The 25,942-nt window shown below is 41.4% G+C and overlaps 1 long non-coding RNA gene across 1 annotated transcript in view; it reads left to right on the top strand.

The window, feature by feature from the left end:
• Positions 1-24,607, top strand: part of LOC133653174 (uncharacterized) — a 32,433-nt gene extending 7,826 nt beyond the window's left edge. Inside the window, exons 3-4 of the long non-coding RNA XR_009826677.1 lie at positions 26-221; positions 24,337-24,607. This is a non-coding gene — a long non-coding RNA (uncharacterized LOC133653174). The remainder of the gene's footprint in view (positions 1-25; positions 222-24,336) is intronic.
• Positions 24,608-25,942: the final 1,335 nt, after the last annotated feature.

Here is a 25,942-nt window from a genome sequence, read left to right as displayed (position 1 = left end):
CTTATGTCCTCCGTGTTCCCCGCAGTGTTCCCTCAGTTTCCTGTGATCGAGCTGTGTGCCTCAACTTCCCACCGGACTTTGGACTGCTTCCCTCGATCCTCGACCCCCACCTCGTCGTCTCTCTCCAGCCCCCGACCTCTCGCTAGCCCACGGACCACTTCTCGCCTTACCCCTTTGGTCTGACGAAGGATTCATCCAACACGCACAAACAACAACCTCTGGTAACATTCACAATGCTAATTCTACACATCGTCTTACACCATTTACATAGAGTAGCATACAGGATATAGATTAGCCTTCATTCTAGAGGCTAATCTTTCCTGTGATAAAATGGCAACCAAGGTAATCAAAAAGGTCAACCAACGAACGAGATTTCTCTATAGAATCTCCTCTCTGGTCAACAAAAGCACCATGAGGATTCTAGCGGGAACTCTCGTTCAACCCTTTTTCGATTACGCATGCACCTCCTGGTACCCTAGCACCTCCAAAACCCTCAAATCTAAACTCCAAACATCCCAGAACAAGCTAGTCAGATTACTTCTAGACCTCCACCCCAGATCACACCTCACTCCTACCCACTTCTCCAAAGTGGGCTGGCTCAGGGTGGAGGACAGAGTAAAACAACTTGCACTGAGCCTAGTCTATAAAATCCGCTACACCTCCCTGATACCGAAGTACATGTCAAACTACTTCCTTAACGACCGCCATAACCACAACACCAGGGGGAGCTCCACTAACCACGTTAAACCCAGATTCCGATCTAACAAAGGTCTTAACTCATTCTCTTTCTATGCCACATCAATGTGGAATGCGCTCCCAACAGGTATCAAAGAAAGGGCATCTCTATCCTCCTTCAAAACCGCGATAAAAGTACACCTCCAGGCAACTTCAACCCTAAACTAACACCCTTAATAATCAAATGTAAACAATCAAATGTATATACTTTTTCTTATGCCTTCTGATCTCTCTCTCTCTCTCTCTCTCTATGTCCATTACTTGCTGTGTACATATCCTACCAAGTCAGACCTACACTGTTTCAATATACATTTCTCTGTTCTCAATTGTTGATGACTGATGATAACAACCAAACATAACCCCCCCCCCCCCCCTCCTCCTCCTCCACACCCCGGATTGTAAATAATGTAAATAATTATGATGTATTATGATGATAGTAAATATCTGATAGTATATATCTGTATCATGAATCAATTTAAGTGGACCCCGACTTAAACAAGTTGAAAAACGTATTCGGGTGTTACCATTTAGTGGTCAATTGTACGGAATATGTACTTCACTGTGCAACCTACTAATAAAAGTCTCAATAAATCAATCAAAACACACTCCAACATTTCATCAGTTTCAATAAACCTATTGAACTGATTCCTGCCGTGGTGTCGTCTCCTTCCCCCGCCGTACGTAACATAAATACACCTTACTTAACGTCAATCAGAGCCCTCAGCAGTGTATCCATCATAGAGCCTGATTGAATTTGGATGGAAAAAATGTAAAAGACTCAAGCCAAATCAGTTGCACCCCTCGATCCTGAGTTAGAACCTGTTGAAAAACCGAGAACGAAGAGCACGTAACAAAAAAAAACCTGGCGTACGCCCTTTTTCACGGCAAAGATGAGATAATAATAATAATAATGTATTCGATTTATATCGCGCTTTTCTATTGTTAGATACTCAAAGCGCTCACAGAGAAGTGGGAACCCATCATTCATTCACACCTGGTGGTGGTAAGCTACATTTGTAGCCACAGCTGCCCTGGGGTAGACTGACGGAAGCAAGGCTGCCAGTTTGCGCCTACGGCCCCTCCGACCACCACCTACCATTCATTCATCATTCATTTCACCGGTGTGAGCGGCACCGGGGGCAAAGGGTGAAGTGTCCTGCCCAAGGACACAACGGCAGAACGAGATGTATCAAGACTGACGATGTAGAAATGTGCGCTGCTTTACGCCAACTTCGGGGCTGACGTACGCACGTTTCTACAGGTTGTGGATATGTTGGTCACACACAGTTGTGGTCGTTCGGGCTTTAACCTACAATATAGACACGCAATGTGTTCCTGTGACTTCAGCACTAGCTTGGGCACCGTAGACCGGGGAAGAATGGCCCGCCTTTCTGTCACAACTACGTCTGCTACTGCAAGAAGCCCTCCTGTGGGGTAATAATAAATTGAGTAATCAAACAAGAGTTAGGCTGCTTCCGCACTAAGGTTATACAGCTGGGGTGTCCAAAGTGCGGCCCGGGGGCCATTTGCGGCCCACAGCTAATTGTTTAGCGGCCCGCCACACATTCTGGAAATGCCATTACAAAAATCAAAACAATATTTAAAAAGTGGAATGAGTTGAAATCTAACTAGAAAACGTTGCAATGTTGACACAAAGCTGCCATGCAGGCTGTTTTTTTAATTTTGTCTATTTTTATTTTCCTTTTTTTGCCATCGCTCAAAAAAAAAAAAAAAAAGACAAAAAATCAATAACAATGAATTATTGACATCTTCAGGGCTCCAATTACTTCAAATATTTCACATTAAAATGTTTTATGTGGAAAAATATTGCATATATTGTGTGGTTGCCATATAAAAACATCCAAGTTTTCTTTGACAAAAGAGCATAAAACAAACAAAATAATAGTTCAAACGTAAAATTGACAGATATATCTGAAGTTGATCTCGTAAGTGTTGAAAGTAAAACAAATAATAATAAAAATGTATCACTTTATGAGTGGGGTACCTTTTGGATCCCAAAGATATTTAGTGGGATTTTATTTATCTTTTCACTGTGATTAATCAAAAATAATAATGAAAATAAAATCAATGGTGTCCTGCATTATTGATCTTTTCAGGGCTCCAATTACTTCACATCAAACATTGCTTTCTGAATGTTTTGGGCGGTGGGGGAAATACTGCATATTTCAGTTTTACTATAAAAAACAAAGTTGTCTTTGACAGAAAAGGCATATATAATAAAAGGCATTAATAATTTGACTTGTTTTTAACATTTTAATGACTGAGACCCTTTACGGGCCCCAGGACCCCTAATTGTTAAAAAAAAAAAATCTATATGTTTTGTTGTGGTTTGAAAATGAAAAATATCAAAATGGCCCCCGCATGCTTTAATTTTTCCGTGTGCGGCCCTCAGTGAAAAAAGTTTGGACACCCCTGTTATACAGGGTATATGCCACCTAACCTTATCCTCGTCCACACACACATAATGCCGTCGTTTAAGACCCCCTCCCCTTCTCCGTCTGCCAGCGCAACGCAACCTAGCACGCATGCGCGGAAAATGCGCACGTACTAGTCACCTCCAGTGTTGCTTTGGGTGCAAGTTCTTAAATTAAATGTAACTTATCTGAACAATATCCAGTGTTGTGGTATTGCAATTAACTGGAATCCAGTGTGCTGTGGGGCCCTATTGTAGTGAATCACACCTGAGCCATCATAAATTAATCAAATCTTTAATGGACATGTGAAAGTAAACAATGTGTCAAATGGATGAAGTTTTTCTGTATTTAAAATCACAACTGACCTGGACATTCCAAGGTTCTCTTGCCGTCTGGGATGTGTTGCATCCGAAATAGCTGCAATCGCGGATGACTCGCCTCCATCTTTCCAGTGGTTAGCTCAGAGTTACGAAACCGGTTGTTATGAATCTGGCTGTGGCGCATTCTTTCTGACGTCACTTCCTCTCCGAACTCACTTTGTAAACGATCGATGAGTCCACACAGAGCTCAGAGTTGGAGATTCAACAAATACACGGCACACTTACCCGTGTAAACAATGATCCAAGGAGGGGAAACTTAAACGATGGGTTAGTGTGGGTGACACAGGGCTTAGGCTAAATAATTATTCGTTTAAGGAGTTATCCGGCTTAATGTAGACAGGGCCTTAGAGTCTTTCGTATCCTTTGTGATATGCTGGCATGTTTGAAACCATAATCTGGCTGTGAGTAGTATGAACACTTCATGTTGAAAGTTACACAAATTGTATTCATATTGGGGGTTGTCAAAGTCACCCACCACTGCTGAAGTTTCACATATCATTGCAGCGACTGTCTTTTCAAACGGAGGTGCTGTGCTAATTTCCCCGAGTCAGTTTTGGCCACGCACATCTATCTTCTTCTTCACTTTAGTCCCGACCAGACCATTTATTTTTTATTTCAACCTGTGTTCAGTTCTCGGAGACACGGCAATGACAGGCTGACAATCGCTCTACCATTCGCTCGAAACACTAGAAAGACGCACCTTCAACTGACGTGTGATTGGGCATAGCTGGCCTAGCTCAAGCACATGGCTTCTTTTTCGTATTTATAAGGGGGGCGTGGCCTAGGCGGGGTCTGGGCGTGCCTCGCCACGCACACGTCTGGGATCAATTCCAGGTTGATTATGTTGTAACAAGGAAATGTGTTTGGATTTGCACGTGGTAGTAGTATATCTATGCAACTTTTGTTACATGAGGCACCTGGCACTCAAAAACAAGAGACAAGAAGGTAAGACACCAGTATTCCATATTGCGTCCTCTTCTGCTGATGTTTTCGTCAAGTCACTTGAGGAAGTGCTGAAAGAGCACAAGGAAACACGCTATGATGTCTATGGAGGAGGAGATGGAAGAGCAGGGAAGTCTGCAAATGGGGATTCTTTTATATTTCAGTTTTGCTTATAATGTTAAACATATCAGGAGTAATCATGGACCAGGGTGACAAAAACTTGCAATTAAGTGATCAATATTTTAGTTTTACATGCCTTTTTCCCCACTGTCTATGCCAGATCTGGGCAAATTAAGGAGTTAAGTTTTTCAATTTGGCCCGCCGGACATTCCCAAATAATTTTTTTAGCTGCCATTATGATGTGCAGTGATGTTTTCAAATGACAGTAAGTCTTGAACTATACAAAGTATTTCAATGGTTGGAATCTGCGCTTTTGCATGATATTCTAGTTACTATGGTAATCTAAGTCATTGAGCAGCTCAGACGAGGCACCAAGCAGTGTGGGTGGGGAGCGTTTCCACAGAGTGTTTCCATAGCGGCCAGCCTGAAATGCAGGTGTCAGGGATAGACGCGGAAGGAGATTTTTACAACAAAGTTGTAAAGCTTAGTGATATATCAGATACATTTTACCCTTCGTGTTCATATTTTGCTGTGTTTGTTACATTTTTTTTGCGTTTCGCTTGATTGTAAAATATGTCGGATCGAGAGGGGGTGTGACGTTATTATGTTGTCAATATTCAGTGTTTTATCGTTCATAGTTAGTATTGTAAAACCCACATTCTTTATTTTCATGTACATTCTAGGTGTCTCATTCAGTAAAAAAAATTAAAATTCCATTCCGTTTTTTGGGGCATGGGGTATGTCATAACGTTTTTAGCGCTCAATCAGACATTATTGTGAGTCTTTGTATTGGTGTTCCTAAAAATAGGACCCAAGCACACCTACTGTACAGCAGATTTTCACAGCTTACATACTTTATATGTGTGGGTGTATATATGTATATGTATGTATATATATAAATATATGTATATATATATATATATATGTATGTACAGTATATATGTATGTGTATATGTATGTATGTATATATATATAAAAAGTATATGTTTGTCTTAGATTTTGATTAATTTCTGAATTTCTTTTCCCTTGTAGAGTCCAAATCTTGCTTTAATTGAACACAACTAGATTTCTTGATTGCTAAAGGTTTTGTTGCATATACCGTATTTTCCGGACCATAGGGCGCACCGGATAATAAGGCGCGCTGTCGAAGAATGGTCTATTTTCGATCTTTTTTTATATATATAAGGCGCACCGGATTTTAGGGCGCATTAAAGGAGTCATATTTATTTTTATTTTTTTTCTAAATGGAAAACACTTCCTTGTGGTCTACATAACATGTAATGGTGGTTCTTTGGTCAAAATGTTGCTGTGACAGACTCTCACTGTCATCCGGGTTCCATGGACCACCAAATAGGGACATTACTGCGAGCAGGTTTTGACTTTTCTTTATTCTTTCAATAAAGCTGGGTCTTCTCCCTTCGGGTTGCTTTTCAGCTCCACCTCGCTCTGCTCGCTTTGCCGTCTGCTTTTCAGCACCACGTCGTTGTCTCCGTCTGGCTCTCGGTCTCTTGCGCGCTGCGTCTGCTTGGGACTCTCCAACTCTCTCTTCCCCGTCGTTCACGGCTGCCGCCCTTTTACACAGTGCGAGGAGATTATCTGATTGTGTCCAGGTGGGCGATCCACGCACCTGATATGATTTACGGTGTCAATTCCGGCGCACCCCGCCTCGCCGCTGGCCCGCCGGCCACCCTTCCTCGCCGCCATCTTGTAGTGGGCCCTGGCGTGCCCTGCCTCGCTGTCGGTCTGCCGGCCATGCCTCCCCACAGTTGCATAGATTATGTTTTACAGATCATCTTCAAGCCGCTGTCTGACAGTCGCTTATTTATGTGGGCACGGACTACAAAGGCGGACGCGCGCAATTTTTCAGGATTTATGCCGATCCGAAATACAAATCAGCAGGTACCAGAAGGTAAGAAAAGTTTCTTTTGCATAATATTGCGAAAGAAAACGCCAGATAATATGTCTTACCTTATACACACCATAATAATACTCGTATGTTTCATGCGCCGACAATCCATCAAGCGGTGCGGCTTCATAGCTTACCAAAGTCGTACTAAAACATTTTGATAGATTTTTGAGCGCAGTGTGTAATGTCTATATTTTCAATGGAACATATAAAATGTTGGTGTTGTTTACTTGAGTCACATTGCCATCATATTGCAGTCTACACGTATCTCTGTTTGACTGCCATCTACTGGTCACACTTATCATTACACCATGTACCAAATAAAATTGCTTCGTGGTCGGTAAGCAAAAACAGAATTATTCCGTACATTAGGCGCACTGGGTTTTGAGACGCACTGTCGAGTTTTGAGGGAAAAAAAGGACTTTAAGTGCGCCTTACAGTCCGGAAAATACGGTACATATAAAGCCTGAAGTGTCCACACTCAAAATGTCCGGTGGGATACATTGCACTGCTGTTATTTTCTACTAAATACAACTTTTTGTGGTAAGCATTAGAGCAGGCCTGGGCATTTATTTTGACTCGGGGGCCACATTTAGAGAGAAAAAACGTGTCTGGGGGCCGGTATATCTATCTATCTATATATATATACTGTATATATATATATATATGCGCATGCACAGACACACACACCCACACACACATTTAAGCTGTGAAAATGTGCTGTACAGTGTGTGTGTTTGGGTCCTATATTTAGGAACACTAATACAAAACCTCACAATAATGTCTGATTGAATGCTAAAAACGTTCTGACAGACCGCCTTAAAAAACGGGATGGAATTTGACATTTTCTACTGAATGAGACACCCAGAAAGTACATGTTACCTACGAACGACAAAACACTGAATATTGACAACATATGAACGTCGATCCTCTTTTACTCCTCACACCCCTTCTCCATCTACATTATTTACAATCAAGCGAAACACAACAAAAATGCAACAAACACGGCGAAATATGAACGCAAAGAGTATAAAAAAAAAACACCTACAATTTGATATAAAATCACTTTTATTGCAGAACTTTGTTGTAAAAATCTCCTTCCGCGTCTGTCCCTGACACCCACATTTCAGGTTCTGGAAACACTCTGTGGAAACGCTCCCCACCCACTTACATTGACTTACATTACCATAGTAACTAATTAGATGACCATTGTATCTAATTAGATGACCATTGTATCTAATTAGATTACCATAGTAACTAATTAGATGACCATAGTAACAAATTAGATTACTGTAGTAACTAATTAGATGACCATAGTAACTAATTAGATGACCATAGTAACAAATTTGATGACCATGGTAACTAATGTATCATGCAAAAGCACAGATTCCAACCCTTGGAAGACTTAGTATAGTTGAAGACTTACGGTCATTATAAAACATGAGTGCACATCATAATGGCAGCTCCACTTTACATCTTAAACATCTATAATAATTATTTGGGAATGTCTGGCGGCCCAGATTGAAAAGCTTAACGGGCTGCATGTGGCCCCCGAGCCTTAGTTTGCCCAGGTCTGCATTAGAGTATTATCTAGTTTATTATTCATTTTAGCGTGGTCCAATTCACGAAGCATCTCAACTGTTGCAGAGACAAATGTGGAAAACAGGCACAATGTTTGTTTTTCATTTTTATTTTCCGGAATATTTTTAAAGATGTCCAGAATGTCGACCGTTACGTCTCTTCCTAATAAATTGACAACAAACAGTTGAGTGTGTAGAATATTGTGTGAGTAAAGAGGATGCAGACTCAAAGCATTATTCACAGAGAATTGTCTAGTGTGGTAGATTTACACACCCGCCCTATGATAACATTGACTTCTCCCCTCGTGCTGTATGGCTCTGAGCGCTGTGTTAATGGAGAAGAAGCACGGTTGCAGGAGAAGCTGCAAAACGAGCGACATTTGGACACACAGTGAGAAAAGGTCCTTTATTAGCGAGAAATGGAAAAAGGAGTTACTGTTCTCATGTTTGCACTATTTTTGCCACTTCCTCTCACCAGGATGTAAACATTCTACCCCTGGTATCAGTAGCCCTGGAAACAAACATGCTTTATTTATCCTCTCAGACTTCGATGCTTAGAAATGTCCCCCTGCTTTTCTTGTATTCCTCTTTTGTTCTGCACCTCTCTTTGCTGTGCAGCAGGCCCACAAAAGGAGGTGTTTATTCAGCCCATTATCGGAAGTGTCCGACAGCAAGACAGAAAAGAGAGCAAATATGTTCATGCAAAGTCAAAGCTACCCGTGACTAAATGTGGTTCGTCTGTTGGCGTATTGCAGCAGCGAGTGAGGGGTTTGCAGACGGTGACCCTTTTTACGACGTTTATGTCTTTTGTGTGCACACATTCACTGTGGCAACAGAAGCGTTCTCGTCAACTGGAATTTTTTGTCCCCCTGAGACAAACGGACGTCCCGCTTCTTACCGATCCAGTGTTGTGGGCAACTTTTATGAGCGAGTTTGCCTCTTGAATCTCCCTCTAGCCAACCAGCAGCTGATTTAAGGCTGTTTTGAAACCCTCCGGTACTAAACATAGGCGCCGATCTACATTTCTGCGGTAAATCTGACGCTACTTTTCTGAGGCCATGTCTACACTAATGCCTGGTTCACACCAACGGCGCTTGCCGCGTTTTAAAGCGGCGAGCAAAGCGCCGTCATTTAGATAGATTGTCGAGTTTCAGATGAAAGTTCTCTTTTTCTGGCCATTTTGAGCGTTTAATTGACCCCACAAATGTGATGCTCCAGAAACTCAATCTGCTCAAAGGAAGGTCAGTTTTGTAGCTTCTGTAACGAGCTAAACTGTTTTCAGATGTGTGAACATGATTGCACAAGGGTTTTCTAATCATCAATTAGCCATCTGAGCCAATGAGCAAAATGCTAGGTTCACACCAACGGCGCTTTGACGGCGCTTTAAAGCGGCATGTAAAGCGGCATGCAAAGCGGCGTTAAAGCGTGAGGGTCGTCTGGTGGCATGCGGTGGCGACTGGGGTCCGCGCTTTGAACCAAGATCTGTTAAGCTTTCCTACGCTTTGAGTCAAGCTTTGCTGAGTCAAGCTTTGCTGAGCTTTGTCACGCTTTGATACGCTCTCGGCGCTTTATTCCATTCTTGACAGAGCGCCAAATTTTTTTAAACCGTTTAAAAAATGTTGCCGATCTTACCGCATGTCCCGCTTCACTACAAGCTTTCCCACGATCCATTACGACCCTCACGCTTTAATCACGCTTTGTTACGCTTTAACGCCGCTTTGCATGCCGCTTTAAAGCGCCGTCAAAGCGCCGTTGGTGTGAACCTAGCATAAGCCGGATAACCCTTTAAACCAGACCTGGGCATTCTGCGGCCCTCTGTGCGTCCCTGTCCGGCCCGCGTGAGGCCAATTATAAAATACAAAATAAATTTTAAAAAGTATCTATGCTTTTGTTTTGAAAATCGTTATTTGTATAACTTCCGTGTGGACGTGTGCGTGATTGTGAGTGAATGTGAACAGCTGCAATCACAAATGACAAAATAAAGTTGAAAAAACATCTATGTCGTGCGCGCAATACAACTGTGCTGCTTTTATTTTGAAAAGTATTATTTATGGGCGTGTGTCCGTGTGTAACGTGCGAGTGAAGGTGCACATGCAGCGACAAGTGATGCACGGTTTACACCCGAGACGCTAAAAAAAGAAAAGTTGATGACGAATGCCGTGTTTTCAACAAGACACGGACTGCCAAGCAACGTTCCCTCTAAGGTGCGTGCCTGCGCAATTGCGCACTGCTCAAGCGTCCGCTGCGCGCAGCAAGTATATGCCGCGCACCAAATCAAATCCCATCTGAATTGTAAACAAAATAAACATATTTATTCTATGTAATTTTGCAATGCAACTTTGAGTGACAGTGACAACAAGTGGCCCTAACGGTGTTCGTCAACACCGTTCAATTGAACACCGTTCAATTATTGTAACGTCTATCGAGATGCTTCGAGGACAGGAATTATATCAATCACTTTATTGAGCAAAACTGTTTATATTCGGACATAACCACACCAAAAACATGAGTAAAACACTTCTATCTCGAAAAACTAGTCATTTTCTGCCATACAAACCAGGCCAAAACCAACTTGTCATCTGTCACCAACACGCATAGCACTAAACCACTGGTGCGTTTAAGGCCACACAAAAAGTCGGACAACTCAAACACCACACAAAGTTACACTATGACTCCTCAGTCATACGTGTGCTTATTTTACTGTCATTTATTATTAATGTTAATTTATTTATATTAGTCATGGAATGCTGTTACACACACTATGTTGAAGTATTACTATTATTATTAATTATTATTATTATTATTATTATTATTTATCTTACGGTATATATCAAAAATAATATTGAGCAAAATTTAATTGAAATATTGTCGATGTGGCCCTCCAGCAGTGCTCGGGTAGCTCATGCGGCCTCCGGTAAAAAATTAATTGCCCAACCCTGCTTTAAACGAATAATTATTTAGCCTAATCCCCGTTTCAGCCCCACTAAACCATCGTTTAAGGTTCCCCTCCCTCGTTTAAGGTTCCCTTTTTTACACGGGTAAGTGCGCCGTGTATTTCTTGAATCTCCGGCTCTTAGCTTTGTATGGACTCATTGATCATTTACAAACTGAGTTCAGAGAGGAAGTGACGCCAGAAAGACCACGCCCACATACAGTAAGTGACGTCAGAAAGAACGCGCTACAGCCAGCCTCATAATAAACCAGTTACGTAACTCGGCGCTAACCACTAGAAATATGGAGGCGAGTCATCCAGACATGGCCGTGTTTCTCCTTCTTCTACATGTACACTACCGTTCAAAAGTTTGGGGTCACCCAAACAATTTTGTGTTTGAGCCTTCATTTCTAAGAACAAGAATAGATTGTCGAGTTTCAGATGAAAGTTCTCTTTTTCTGGCCATTTTGAGCGTTTAATTGACCCCACAAATGTGATGCTCCAGAAACTCAATCTGCTCAAAGGAAGGTCAGTTTTGTAGCTTCTGTAACGAGCTAAACTGTTTTCAGATGTGTGAACATGATTGCACAAGGGTTTTCTAATCATCAATTAGCCTTCTGAGCCAATGAGCAAACACATTGTACCATTAGAACACTGGAGTGATAGTTGCTGGAAATGGGCCTCTATACACCTATGTAGATATTGCACCAAAAACCAGACATTTGCAGCTAGAATAGTCATTTACCACATTAGCAATGTATAGAGTGTATTTCTTTAAAGATAAGACTAGTTTAAAGTTATCTTCATTGAAAAGTACAGTGCTTTTCCTTCAAAAATAAGGACATTTCAATGTGACCCCAAACTTTTGAACGGTTGTGTACATACGCTTGTGGAAATCACACAAGAATACCTTAAGAGAAAGCGATTGCAGCTATTTGGGATACAACACTTCTCAGACGGCAAGAGAACTTTCCAATGTCCAGGTCAGCTGTGATTCTACTTAGCGAAAAACTTTGTCCATTTGTCGAAAGAGAGTCAACGAGAATGCGGGCTCCCGTGGATGTGATAAAAAAGGTAGCGTGTGCTTTGTATTACCTGGCCGTCGAGGTAAGACTACCGAAAACGGCGAATGCATTTGGACTGGCAAAGCAGACTGTATCAGTTATTGTCCTCCATGGACTCAACGTCTAGGTCCAGAGTATATAAAGTCACCAAAAATGAATGGACAATGAAGGTGAAGGCAAAAGAGTGAGGGAGTGTCCTGACCAGATATCTAGATCCTGAGATTTATTGTTGTAAAATGTGCTTTGTCACATTGTGTACTTTCACATGTTCAATAAAGATTTGATTAATTTATGATGGCTCAGCCTCATCAAGCTCAATAAATTCCTGTTGAGCGATACTTCCTGTATCGTGCCGTACGTAACAATATTAGCATTGATCCAACACACTGTAGTAAACAGATACATTGTTAACAAGAGATTGCCTCAGAACTAATTGCAACTTACGCGGTGGAAGAAGACAGGCGACTACTATGTGCACCACACTGATGTGTGTAAAAACGCTGCTTTGACGTAGATAGCTCACACAGTTCCATATATTATACACATCTTTTTATTTAACCTTACTAACTTCATTATGTCTCCCATGTAAACATCATAAAATGCTCAGAGAGGATAAAACGGCCACAAATATTAGCCATGATTTTGTTCCCGATTTCTTGACTATCGCGATCAACGCTTGTTAAAACTAAATAGTATTAATGTTTATAAAAGCTAGAGTGGACATTTATTCTGTGCAGGGACCAGCTCTGGTTGCAGTAGAGGACGTTGTCCTTTCTGAATAGCCTGGGATAATATATTAAAAAGGCAGAAATGCCTGAAAGACAACAACAGGGGTCAAAGAGAGTGTGCAACCGCTTATTTCATTACATCTATATGACTTATATCCATCCCTCCATTTTCTACCACTTGTACCTCTCGGGGTGGCGGAGGTGGCTGGAGCCTATCCCAACTGCATTTTGGGAAGGGGTACACCCTGGACAAGTCGCCACCTCATCACAGGGCCAACACAGATAGACAGACAACATTCACACTCACTTTCACACACTAGGGCCAATTTAGTGTTGTCAATCAACCTATCCCCTGGTGCATGTCTTTGGAGGTGGGAGGTCCTGAGGGAACCCACACAGTCACGGGGAGAACATGCAAACTCCACACAGCAAGACACAGAGCCCCGGGATCGAACCCAGTACCTTCCTATTGTGAGGCACACGCACTAACCCCTGTTTCACTGTGCTGCCGACTTATGTATTAATATTATCATTTAGTTGAATGCACTCAGGCAGGATGTCTTACTGTGAAACTCGTGTGGTTGGCTTTGAAGCCAACCGCAAGTAATGTGAGACGGTGAGAGAGACATAGACAAATAATTGTCTCAGAAAAGTAGCTCACAGAAGGAGTTGTTCTCTTTTTATTATTGTTTCATTTCATTATTGTATTTAATATTTTTATTATGTGAGTGTGAATGTTGTCTGTCTCTGTGTTGGCCCTGTGATGAGGTGGAGCCTTGTCCGGGGTGTACCCCGCCTTCCGCCCGAGTGCAACTGGGATAGGCTCCAGCACCCCCCACGACCACGAGAGGGACAAGCGGTAGAAAATGGATGGCTGGATTTTCAAATGTCTTTACATTTCTTTCTATGAACAAAACTTGTTCATAACCCGAGGACCATCTCCTTGAAAGGGAAGGTGAATATTGCACAATAAATCACATTTTTTACAAGATATATAATTAGGGGTGTCCCCACTCTATCTCTACTTCAGTTTGGGGGTCCTTGGCCTGAAAAACGTTGAAGACCCCTGCTTTAGATAGTCTTAGAATTGGTGTTCTACTTCATGAGGGGGTCGCCATTGTTGTGTGATGTCAGATTTTTTTTCATTATAGTGCAATCAGATTCAAGTCACATTTGCTTATACGGCACCAATCCACAACAGAATTAATCTCAAAGAACTTTATACATTGAACAGGTCTAGAAGTAATACTTAAAGAAAAAAAACTGAACTTTGCATGTGCAAGGATTTGGCAACGGAGGCAAGTTAAATCTCCCAAAAGGTAAAAATGTCACAACCAGAAACCAGGCTTTGCATTGCTGACGTCTACATAAAAAAAAAAATCTATACATTTTCTTTCCAAATTCAAGGGGCGTTCAATGCACTTTTTTTGTCGGAGGTTAGAAATTCTCGACTTCCAGGGTGTCTAAAACGCAATAACACCAATATGAAATGAGACCTCAGTCATTTGTTTTTCACGCCTTCTTCAAATCCCTGAATTTTAAATATTGTTCTACATTTTTAAATGTATTCTGACATTTTTCAAGATAACTTCTGTCAAAGCAAGGAAACAGTAGATTCTAGAGTTAAATCTAGTCAGAGTCAAATCCATTCATCTTCTTCCGCTTATCCAAGGTCGGGCAGAAGCCCAGGCTTCCTACTCCTCAGCTTTTTCATCCAGTTCCTTCCAGGGGATCCCAGGACCTTCCAAGGCCAAGATGGGAGACAGTCTTTCCAATGTGTCCTGGGTCTTCCCCGAGGCCTACTACCATTCATACAACTTACTTGGGGCGGCGTAGCTCTGTTGGTAAAGTGGTCGTGCCAGATACTTGAGGATTCCAGGTTCAATTCCTGCTTCCGCCATCCTAGTCACTTCCGTTGTGTCCTTGGGCAAGACACTTTACCCCCCTGCTCCTAGTGCCACCCGCACTGGTTTCAATGTAGCTTAAATATGTAGATAATGGGTTTCACTATGTAAAGCGCTTTGAGTCTTTAGAGAAAAGCGCTATATAAATATAGTTCACTTCACTTCACACCAGTGAGGTGCCCGGGGGACATCCTGACCAGGGGCATGAGATACCTCCTCTGGGTCTTCTCGATGTAGACAAGCAGCAGCTTTACTCTGAGTTCCTCCAGAATTACAGAGCTCCTCACCCTATCTCTAAGGGAAATCACCACCACTCTATGGAGGAAACTCATTTGTTTTGATGATGAAGAAGTGGTTTATATATCAAAATCAACTCACCATAACGCTTAAGTCGTAGGAGCCCTGGGCGTGTTTCTTTGCAAAGAGATGGTGCACAGCACGTTAATGGCATATACTATATAGCAGTGTTTCTTAACCAAAGAGCCGGGGCCCATTGTTTGGGCTGCGAGTGCCCCTTAGAATGTAATATATGTGTTTTTTAGTTGTGGCCCCAGCTGTACTTAGTTGTAATACACTTTTCCACCACTTGTGGCAGTAATGACAATATACAAACCCCGTTTCCATATGAGTTGGGAAATTGTGTTAGATGTAAATATAAACGGAATACAATGATTTGCAAATCCTTTTCAACCCATATTCAATTGAATGCACTACAAAGACAAGATATTTGATGTTCAAACTCATAAACTTTTTTTTTTTTTTGCAAATAATAATTAACTTAGAATTTCATGGCTGCAACACGTGCCAAAGTAGTTGTGAAAGGGCATGTTCACCACTGTGTTACATGGCCTTTCCTTTTAACAACACTCAGTAAACGTTTGGGAACTGAGGAGACACATTTTTGAAGCTTCTCAGGTGGAATTCTTTCCCATTCTTGCTTGATGTACAGCTTAAGTTGTTCAACAGTCCGGGGGTCTCCGTTGTGGTATTTTAGGCTTCATAATGCGCCACACATTTTCAATGGGAGACAGGTCTGGACTACAGGCAGGCCAGTCTAGTACTTTTACTATGAAGCCACGTTGATGTAACACGTGGCTTGGCATTGTCTTGCTGAAATAAGCAGGGGCGTCCATGGTAACGTTGCTTGGATGGCAACATATGTTGCTCCAAAACCTGTATGTACCTTTAAGCATTAATGGCGCCGTCACAGATGTGTAAGTTACCCATGTCTTGGGCACTAATACACCCCCATACCATCATAGATGCTGGCTTTTCAACTTTGCGCCTATAACAATCCGGATGGTTCTATTCCTCTTTGGTCCGGAGGACACGACGTCCACAGTTTCCAAAAACAATTTGAAATGTGGACTCGTCAGACCACAGAACACTTTTCCACTTTGTGTCAGTCCATCTTAGATGAGCTCAGGCCCAGCGAAGCCGACGGCGTTTCTGGGTGTTGTTGATAAACGGTTTTCGCCTTGCATAGGAGAGTTTTAACTTGCACTTACAGATGTAGCGAGCAACTGTAGTTACTGACAGTGGGTTTCTGAAGTGTTCCTGAGCCCATGTGGTGATATCCTTTACACACTGATGTCGCTTTTTGATGCAGTACAGCCTGAGGGATCGAAGGTCACGGGCTTAGCTGCTTACGTGCAGTGATTTCTCCAGATTCTCTGAACCCTTTGATGATATTACGGACCGTAGATGGTGAAATCCCTAAATTCCTTGCAATAGCTGGTTGAGAAAGGTTTTTCTTAAACTGTTCAACAATTTGCTCACGCATTTGTTGACAAAGTGGTGACCCTCGCCCCATCCTTGTTTGTGAATGACTGAGCATTTCATGGAATCTACTTTTATACCCAATCATGGCACCCACCTGTTCCCAATTTGCCTGTTCACCTGTGGGATGTTCCAAATAAGTGTTTGATGAGCATTCCTCAACTTTATCAGTATTTATTGCCACCTTTCCCAACTTCTTTGTCACGTGTTGCTGGCATCGAATTCTAAAGTTAATGATTATTTGCCAAAAAAAAAAATGTTTATCAGTTTGAACATCAAATATGTTGTCTTTGTAGCATAAACAACTGCATATGGGTTGAAAATGATTTGCAAATCATTTTATTCCGTTTATATTTACATGTAACACAATTCCCCAACTCATATGGAAACGGGGTTTGTAAAACAAACAGAAGAAGTATGGCGCTAATGTCATAGAGAAATTTCTTAAGCGAGGTGGGAGGAAACCGCAGTACCCGGAGAGAACCCACGCAGTCATGGGGAGAACATGCAAAATACACACAGAAAGACCCCGAGCCCGAGGATCGAACCCGGGACCTTCGTATTGTGATGCACATGCACTAACCCCTGTACAACCGTGCTGCCCCCTGCTGGGAACTGCAGATGGAAATTAGCCTTTGGCTACAATTTGGCACATTAACATTTTATATGTTCATTAATGTGCATTGTCCTCTGTACTATCACAAATGGTGACTTCCTATCAGGAATTGTAATTATACATATATAAACAAGCTATTGGTGTGTTCAGTGGGACAGGCGAAAGTTAAGTCAGAGAAAATGCGGCAGTTTATAAATTATTTAATGTTTTTGTGCGGCCCAGTAGCAAATGTGTCACGGACCGGTACCGGTCCCCGCACCGGTGGTTGGGGACCACTGATTTATAGGATGTTTGTCTGGCTTTTTGGCAGTAGTGACCTACTGCAGGCATTTATTTATTTATTTTCCGAATTTAGCAGCACTGACAAAATGAATATACAACATCAAATGCAGAGGATGCTGGTTCTCAGGAATTTACTAAATAAGAAAAATAGAGAAGTTACCTTTCTGGAAAACAACAACGTGGTTGAACATCACTGATCCATCCATGATCCAAAACAACACAAGTACACACTGGCTAAGGATGTCTGTGCTGTTTTATGGTCCCAACAAGATTTTTGTTGGGCTTGCTATAATGAGAGATGTGTCACCTTGCAGAAATGTGTGACTCACACACTTGCATCGTGTTGTCAAGCAGGTAATCCATTAACAGTAGTATGATTGAGGACACCTAATGAAATTAGTGCATTAGGCAATCTTGGTTTCCATAAATAAAGAGTCAACAGGTGCAACAAGGAAGAAAAAGGCTGACAAAAGAGATGTAGGTGTGCTGTTATACACTTTGTCCTCTTATGAAATTCTTGTTTTCATTGAAAGCACTTTTATGTGCCTTCTCTTCGCTATTTCCATGTTCCCTCCCTGTCTGCCAATGAAGGAAGTGACTTGTTGTGATAACACAAAAGCCTGCCACCTCATAAAGTTTTGGAGGGAAAAGGGATGCGAGAAAGCAGGGATGACTAGAAGAGAAAAGCAAAGAGGGCGAGGGTGTAAAAACAGCCAGGGAGAACAGGTTTATGGCTTTGTGTTAATTGAGACCATTTTAAAAAGAATCACATTATTCCTGGAGGGCTGAAAGAGACAGGACAGACCTGGGAGCCACAAGGAAGAGGGATGTACCGCAGTAAAACAGCTGCTCTTTCTCAGTGGTGACATTTGCAAATGTAAAGGCCACTATTGGGAGCACGTCTTGAACAGCATTTTGTAGGATATGTAATAACAATGCACTATTCTGTAGTTTGTAAACAAGCCATTTTTGCGGTTTGTTGTGGTCAAAATACGTGTTTGAATATTGTTACAATGCATCAATACATTCGCAATCATTTTAAAAGGCATGTTTCACAAGTAAGAGACAATGTCAAACTGTCCACTTTGCCATTAACAACAATTTAATGTGCTAAATTTTTGCTAAAATGACCATCAATCAATCAATCAATCAATGTTTATTTATATAGCCCTAAATCACGAGTGTCTCAAAGGGCTGCACAAGCCACAACGACATCCTCGGTACAGAGCCCACATACGGACCGTCACAACTTCTCTACCATTTGCTAGCTTGCTTTTTTGTTTCACTTTTGTTATGTTTTTGTTTATTTTAATAGTATTTTTAGTATGTGCCATGGGCCTTTAAAACATTAGCTGTGGGCCGCAAATGGCCTCCGGGGCACACTTTTGACACCCCTGCTACAGATAATAAAAAATTAAATCTGATAAATCTATGGATAAAAAGCAGAGCCTGGCGACGCATGCGGGTTTATTATAACTCTCTTGCTCTCTCTGTCTCTGCCCCTCCCTCACGAATGCTGCTGCGTGCGCACACCTTCACAATTTGTTTTGTTTTTAACCCCTTCTTAACCCTGAACGTACATTGGAAAATACATGCAACCCTAACTCAAAATGCCGGACATTTGAGGCATTTAAGAAACTCCGCCCGGACAGCTTGGACAGCCCCGCAAAAGAGGACATGTCCAGGGAAAAGAGGACGTATGCTCAGTCTACCTAATCAATTCCTGTCTTGGTGCTCTTATTTTGGTTCTACTTCCTGTTGGACACCTTGTTGTGCATCACCTTCACTTCCTGCTTAGTTTCTTGCAAGCACACCGGTTTTCTGTTTCTAATCAGATCTATTTAGGTCCACCACTTGCTCCAAGCAAGCGCTGAATAATTGCATTTTTGTCACTGTGCATGAGTTACTCTTACATGCCTTGCACAATCTTTTCGTTTCTGACGTTTTTTTGCTCTCAACGCAAGAAGTAAATTCTTTGACCTGGACGCCACTTTCTGTCTCTGCATCCTGGTGTCATGGCATCAGCAGCAATGCGCTACCATTGCAAATGCTGAGTTGTATTATCATGGCAAAAAAAAATTCTGAATTTTACAAGAATAAAGTTGGACTATTACAGGGGGATATACGGTACCTTCAGGATTTTTTTCTTCAGAAATTTTTTCACAATAACTTTTTTTCTAAAAATACTTATTCTTGTGTATTTAAGTTGGCTTATAAGATAAGACTCACATAACAGAGACTAATCCATCATACTCGTGTACTATATAAGATGGTTGATTTCAAGGAGATAGCGCAAATTGACAAATGGCGATCAATGTACTTTCCGGTCTGTCGCGAGCACCGGTATTTAAGCCGCACCCACCAAATTTGAGAAGAAATACATAGTTTTACATATATTAGCCACACCGGACCATGAGCCGCAGATACTGTATATACCTGTACAAAAGATTTTGCAAATGTTTATTCACATACCTTGTTTCCAAACGGTGCCTGTCACAAAGCAGTAAAACGGCTGATCAAACAAAACAGAAGTCATCGTCATGAACCCACTAGCTGCGTAAGCTAGCTCTCTAATCAGCTAAACAGACTCAATAAATCCACGGTGACGTTTTGGTGAATTTACAAAACAGAAACAATACAAAAAGAAAGCAAATATAAGTTAATAATACTAACACAGACACTTGTAAATGTGTTAGCACATTCACTAATGCTAACGATGCTAGCTTGATTATATTGTGATAGCACGTACTCCTACAGACATTACACATGAGACAGTTTAGTTAGTATGAATTGTTATAGTCATATTGTAAAACTTACAAACGTTGCATGGATTGATGAATTAAGAATCCTTTCGAGCAGTAACGCTATGGACAAATAGCAGACGAAATGGGATATACTTCCGGTTCAAGGCACGAAACAGGAAGTACATTTCCAACCCGTAGTACCTGCAGTGAGCAAACTCGTCCAAAAGATGGTGCCATAGCACAAACACTAACACACCTTTTCAGTGTCTCTGTCGGTTTAAAATGAAAACTATTTGTTGACTACAAAACATCATGGCCGTTAGCGAAGAAAAATCCACAAATTAGCTGCAGCGTTTTATAAGCCGCAAGGTCAAAGCGTAGGAAAAAAGTATCGTCTTATAATCCAGAAAATACGGTAGTGAAAATTCTCCTGGAGCTTCCTTGTTTTTTGTATAATCATTTAACATTAATCTAAGCAATACTTTACATTTTCTGAAGCGTAATGTTTGCCTTTACCTCCACAGCTCTGAAGACAGATGAGACTCTTGGTGGTCTTTGTTGTGTGAGCCTCCTGCTGGAAGTTAAGACTAAAGACAAAGCCCTGTTTACACTAATGGCCCTCTATGCGTTTTTAGGGGGGCCAAAGAAACAACTACCAGTGGGAGGACGTCAATAGAATTTAACATTTTGACATTTTTCCCCGAGCTCTCAAAACCAATATTGACCCAGAACCCCTGCATGGCTGCCTTTAGTGCAAAACCTTGGCATACAAATCAAGCCGGTGCAAGCAGAACCGCAGGCCGCCAGTTGAAGGGTGAGGCCAACAATAGCAAGCCCAGGATGGGGCTCTCCCACTGGGCAGGCAGTGTGACCAGTGTGCCTGGTTTCAAGCTGGTCCACAGAAGCTGGACGTATAAAAGAGCCCATACTATCCCGCCCGCTTTAATGATTACATCTGAGAGGGCCAATTGTGTGTGTACTCGCGACCCCGCTGCTGAGTGAGGTGGACTAGCACAAGGGACAGTGGGGGCGCTCACATGTGCAGAACAACCCCATAGCGGGCCACTACTTCTCAAAGGCCGGATTACAATCAATTAGAGACTAATGAGTGGAGAGCTGGACTTGTAACCTGTTGTTGCAGGGTAGTTGTTTTGAATGCTCGCAGTCGGCGGACACATCAATAACCTCTGAAATAGCTCGCCGCGGGAAGCGGCCGAGTCTTGCGTCTGTCGCCTCGCTGCAGCCGACTGTCGCGTCTCAGTTCTTGACAGGAACATAAAAACATATTTCCCAATTGAGGGCATTGTTTCTTGGGAGCTTTTAGTGAAGTTGGCTTTTGTGGATCTTGTAAACATTCAATCTGCATCAAGAGACAGCATTTTATTTGTTTCTTTCTGATGTGTATTTTATAACAAATACAGAGCAGTGATTCTTGCAAAATGCTTGGTCGGAACATTGATTTTAGTTCAAAGTACTTTCCTTTTCTTTGATCTGTGGGACAGTTAGGATTGTGCCCTAAGAATTCTGTCTACAAATACATAATGAATGGGAAAAGGGCCCTTTATAGCCCAACTTTTTACAGCGAGAGCGACATGCAGAAAACAATAAAGATGTGGATACTTTAAAGCATGTTGTTTATTAAAGATGATAAAACTGTTGTGATCCGTTGCCCGCATCATGTTTTGTTCTGTTAGTTTGACTTCCTCAGTTCTGTTTTCAGCACCCCTGGGTTTGTGTTTTAGTTGCCATGACTGCAGATTAGGTTCACCTGTCTCTGATTAATGTTCGGGACGCTCACCTGCTCCTGGGCATCAATCAGAGAGCTACGCAACAGTTAACGACATCTATATTTTTTATTCTTGATTCCTGTTTGTATGCTAGCTTTTTTGATTGATTGATTGAGACTTTTATTAGTAGGTTGCACAGTGAAGTACATATTCCGTACAATTGACCACTAAATGTTAACACCCGAATAAGTTTTTCAACTTGTTTAAGTCGGGGTCCACTTATCATGATACAGGTATTATCAAATTGCTTCCTTTTTTAAAATCTTATCTTAAAATCTTTTGGTATTTGGCCTTGTGAAATTGAGAGGTTTATTATGTGCGTGATGATAGGGGCAATGATGGAGGCAGTGTCCCTGAGAAATCTGGAGGGGATATTGTCAAGGCCGGTGGCCTTGTTTGGGTGGACCGCGCTCAATTTTTTAAGCACCTCATCAGCTGTGACCATTTCTAATTCGAAATCATTGTTGGATACTCCTAGCTTTCTGTAGAAGGCTTTCATGTGTTCTACACCAAAGCGACCAGAGTGGTGGGACAGCTTGTTGACAAGAGTTGCGGCTATGCTGGTGAAAAAGGCGTTAAGTCTGCTTGCTACCTCCATTTTGTCTTGTCTTGTTTTAAGTTTTTGGCTGCAACGAGGAAGCTGGTTGTTGAGGATTTTCCAGAGCTCACGTGGCTTATTTGTGTTTTCCTCTATTTTGTTGTTAATGTAATTTTTTTTTAAGGATTTAGTCAGGTTTGTTGACTTATTTCTTAATTTATTGCATTGCTTTTTGAGAGTTGAAAGGAGTGATTTGAGGTTGTTATTATTGGGTGGTTTATCTACTTCTGTTTTACACTTTTGGTATTCGGAGTATTCCACGTTAGCCTCTTCCTTAGCTAAGCCTCCTGTGCTATCGGCACGCTTGTTTTGTTTTTCTGCATTTCCTGCATGATTTATGCAAATAAATCATTGTCTCACCTGCACGTTGCCTACGGAGTTTCCTGCTGCATCTTGGGAGAACGACCCGCGCATAAACATGCGACCACCTCGTTACAAAAACGAATCCAATTTAGGTCAATATATGCTGGGCTATCTGAACAAAACACTGTTATCTTGCTCTATATATTATTATCAATGTATTTATTATTATTATTATTTCACGCCATGTTTACAAAAATGCCGAAAGCCAATAAGAAACAAGCCTCCTTGTCGCACTTTGGACACCTTGGGTATAGGAAAAATAATCAGAGCAATTATGTTGATGTATATTATGTTGTCCGACAGATATACAAGAGTTACAGTAGAAAAGTGCCTAATGTTTGGAAAGTGTTTGTGTAATGTGCGTTTTATTAATAACAGTGATCCATAGTCCAACTTCAACTCTTGAGGTCCTGTAAGTGGGTTGAACAAATAATTTTTCACAAAATTCCGAATAATATACATTTCGTGTAACACAAAAAGTAAACCTTAATACATTACTAGTCACATTTATGAGATTTATTTTGGTAACTTTTCCACTTCCTTTTTTGTTGTTTGCTTGTCTGTCTGTCGCTCAGTTTGTGGACTATAATGTTTTGGCTTTTAATATTCTGTGACTCATATTGTGCATTTGAATCTGGGATATGTTAGCTGCTAACGTTAGCTGCTAGGTAGCCACGGCTGCCTTCTTGCTAACGTTAGCTGCGAGCCAGCCAGTTACGAACAAATACTGATTGATTGATTGAAACTTTTATTAGTAGATTGCACAGTACAGTACATATTCCGTACAATTGACCACTAAATGGTAACACCCGAATAAGTTTTTCAACTTGTTTAAGTCGATTCATGGTACAAATATATACTACCATCATAATACAGTCATCACACAAGTTAATCATCAGAGTATATACATTGAATTATTTACATTATTTACAATCCGGGGTGTGGGATGTGGAGGGGAGGTTAGGTTTGGTTGATATCAACACTTCAGTCGTTAACAATTGCATCATCAGAGAAATGGACATTGAAACAGTGTAGGACTGACTTGGTAGGATATGTACAGCAAGTAGTGGACACAGAGAGAGAGACCAGAAAGCATAAGAATAAGTATCTACATTTGATTATTTACATTTGATTATTTACAATCCGGGGAGGTGGGATGTGGAAGGGGGAGGGTGTTAGTTTAGGGTTGAAGTTGCCTGGAGGTGTTCTTTTTGTGCGGTTTTGAAGGAGGATAGAGATGCCCTTTCTTTTACACCTGTTGGGAGTGCATTTCATAGGAGAATGAGTTAAGACCTTTGTTGGATCGGAATCTACCTATTCGCCTCTTAATTGTAAAGAGTTTTCTTTTAATGTTTAACAATTGTGTCATTGTTAAAGATTATATACTGTAGTGTCTTTTAAGGTGGTTTGTATTTAAGAAAGATATTTTCTCTACCCACAGAAAAGGCAGCGTGTGTGCGCGTGTCGCAGCCCAGCAGGGGAATTTGTCCTCAGGTCGCCTCACCTGAGAAGGCCCTCCGACAGGCACCGGGTTCTTTACCAGGCACACTGGCCTCTCCGAAGAAAAGAAAGCGAAACAGCAGGAATAAAAGCAACAATCTGGCCTGAGGCGAGCTCAGGAGGGAAGGGGGGCGAAGTGAAAGCAGTGATCCTCTGCAGTAAAACTGCTTTATAACTGGCTTGAGTCTGTTTTTAATAAGAAAAAGGTTTGTTGAAGCACATAAAATGGGGACTTGACTGCAACAATGGTCAGTGATAACCTTCAGTGTTACTTTCATGTTGCTGTCACAACAGCAAGTTGAACAAATATTGAACAATTGGACATGTGCATTCAAAAGTTTAGAAGTTAACTTGTAAAGCCAGGGCATTCAATCGATCACAACTAGACTGTTTGGTTTGTCTTAGAAAGTTGCGATCGATGGAATGCCCTGAGATTACAACGACTTGGATGAATGAGAACATTCATAGACATGTTAACTTGTAAAGGTTGTATATAGCACATTTTAGGTTCATCCTGAAATGCCACCCTTATGTCATTCCGTTTTCTCTAAGCTGCGTGCACTGCTAATGCGTCGAGCTTAGAATATCTATGCAGTGCATAAGATAAAAACAACTTCAACTCTTAAAACCAGTGGTGTGCTGTCAGGGCCAGCAAGGCCTTCTCTGCTGGCCTAACATAACCAGAAATCATGATCATAATTGAAGATAAAAGTCATTTTTAATTTACTTTCCCTAAATATCTAAAAGTATACATATTCTCTTCATGTTTAATTATGCTCCTTCCAGCACTGTTGTTTTCAGGTTATAGAGTTTTTATCCAATCAGAATTCAGCTAGCTTATGTTGCCATGCTGTACCAAATCTGCCAGAGGCCTTCAGATTCAGCATTGCGTGATAGACAGTTGCAATAGCCAATCAGATCACGCGTTGTTGTCAGTAAGGCCTTCTAGATCAGTGGTCCCCAACCACCGGTCCGCGATTGTTACCGGGCCACACAAGAAATTTAAAATTTTTTTTTTTTTTTTTTTTTTTTTGTATTAAATCAACATAAAAACACAATATATACATTATACATCAATAAAGATCAATACAGTCTGCAGGGATACAGTCCGTAAGCACACATGATTGTATTTATTTATGAAAAAAACAAAACAATAATAATAATAATTTTATTTTTTTTAAATTTCACCTCCCCCCCCGGTCCGTGGGACTAATTTTCAAGCGTTGACCGGTTCGCAGCTACAAAAAGGTTGGGGACCACTGTTCTAGATGGCCTAAGGCAGATATATATTATGATGTTATGAGCCAGGTAACTTAAGAACTCCATTACCCAGTGCCACAGTACTGAAGAGCATGCGCAGTAGCCCAGTTTAGGTTAAATGTAGACATGCCGGCAGCGGGATGTTTTTGATGAACACGCTATGGAGTATACTTTAGGAACTCAGCCAACACGCCTCGACTGCATCTTTTATGATTAGACAAGACAACACATTAGTGCAAGGCCATTTTCAAGAAGGATATTTAAAGAGAAACTACATCCTGTGAGAC

The sequence above is a fragment of the Entelurus aequoreus genome, linkage group LG07 (assembly GCF_033978785.1).
Source record: "Entelurus aequoreus isolate RoL-2023_Sb linkage group LG07, RoL_Eaeq_v1.1, whole genome shotgun sequence".
In the NCBI taxonomy this organism is placed as follows: domain Eukaryota; kingdom Metazoa; phylum Chordata; class Actinopteri; order Syngnathiformes; family Syngnathidae; genus Entelurus; species Entelurus aequoreus.
This window is presented reverse-complemented; position numbering and strand designations above follow the sequence as displayed.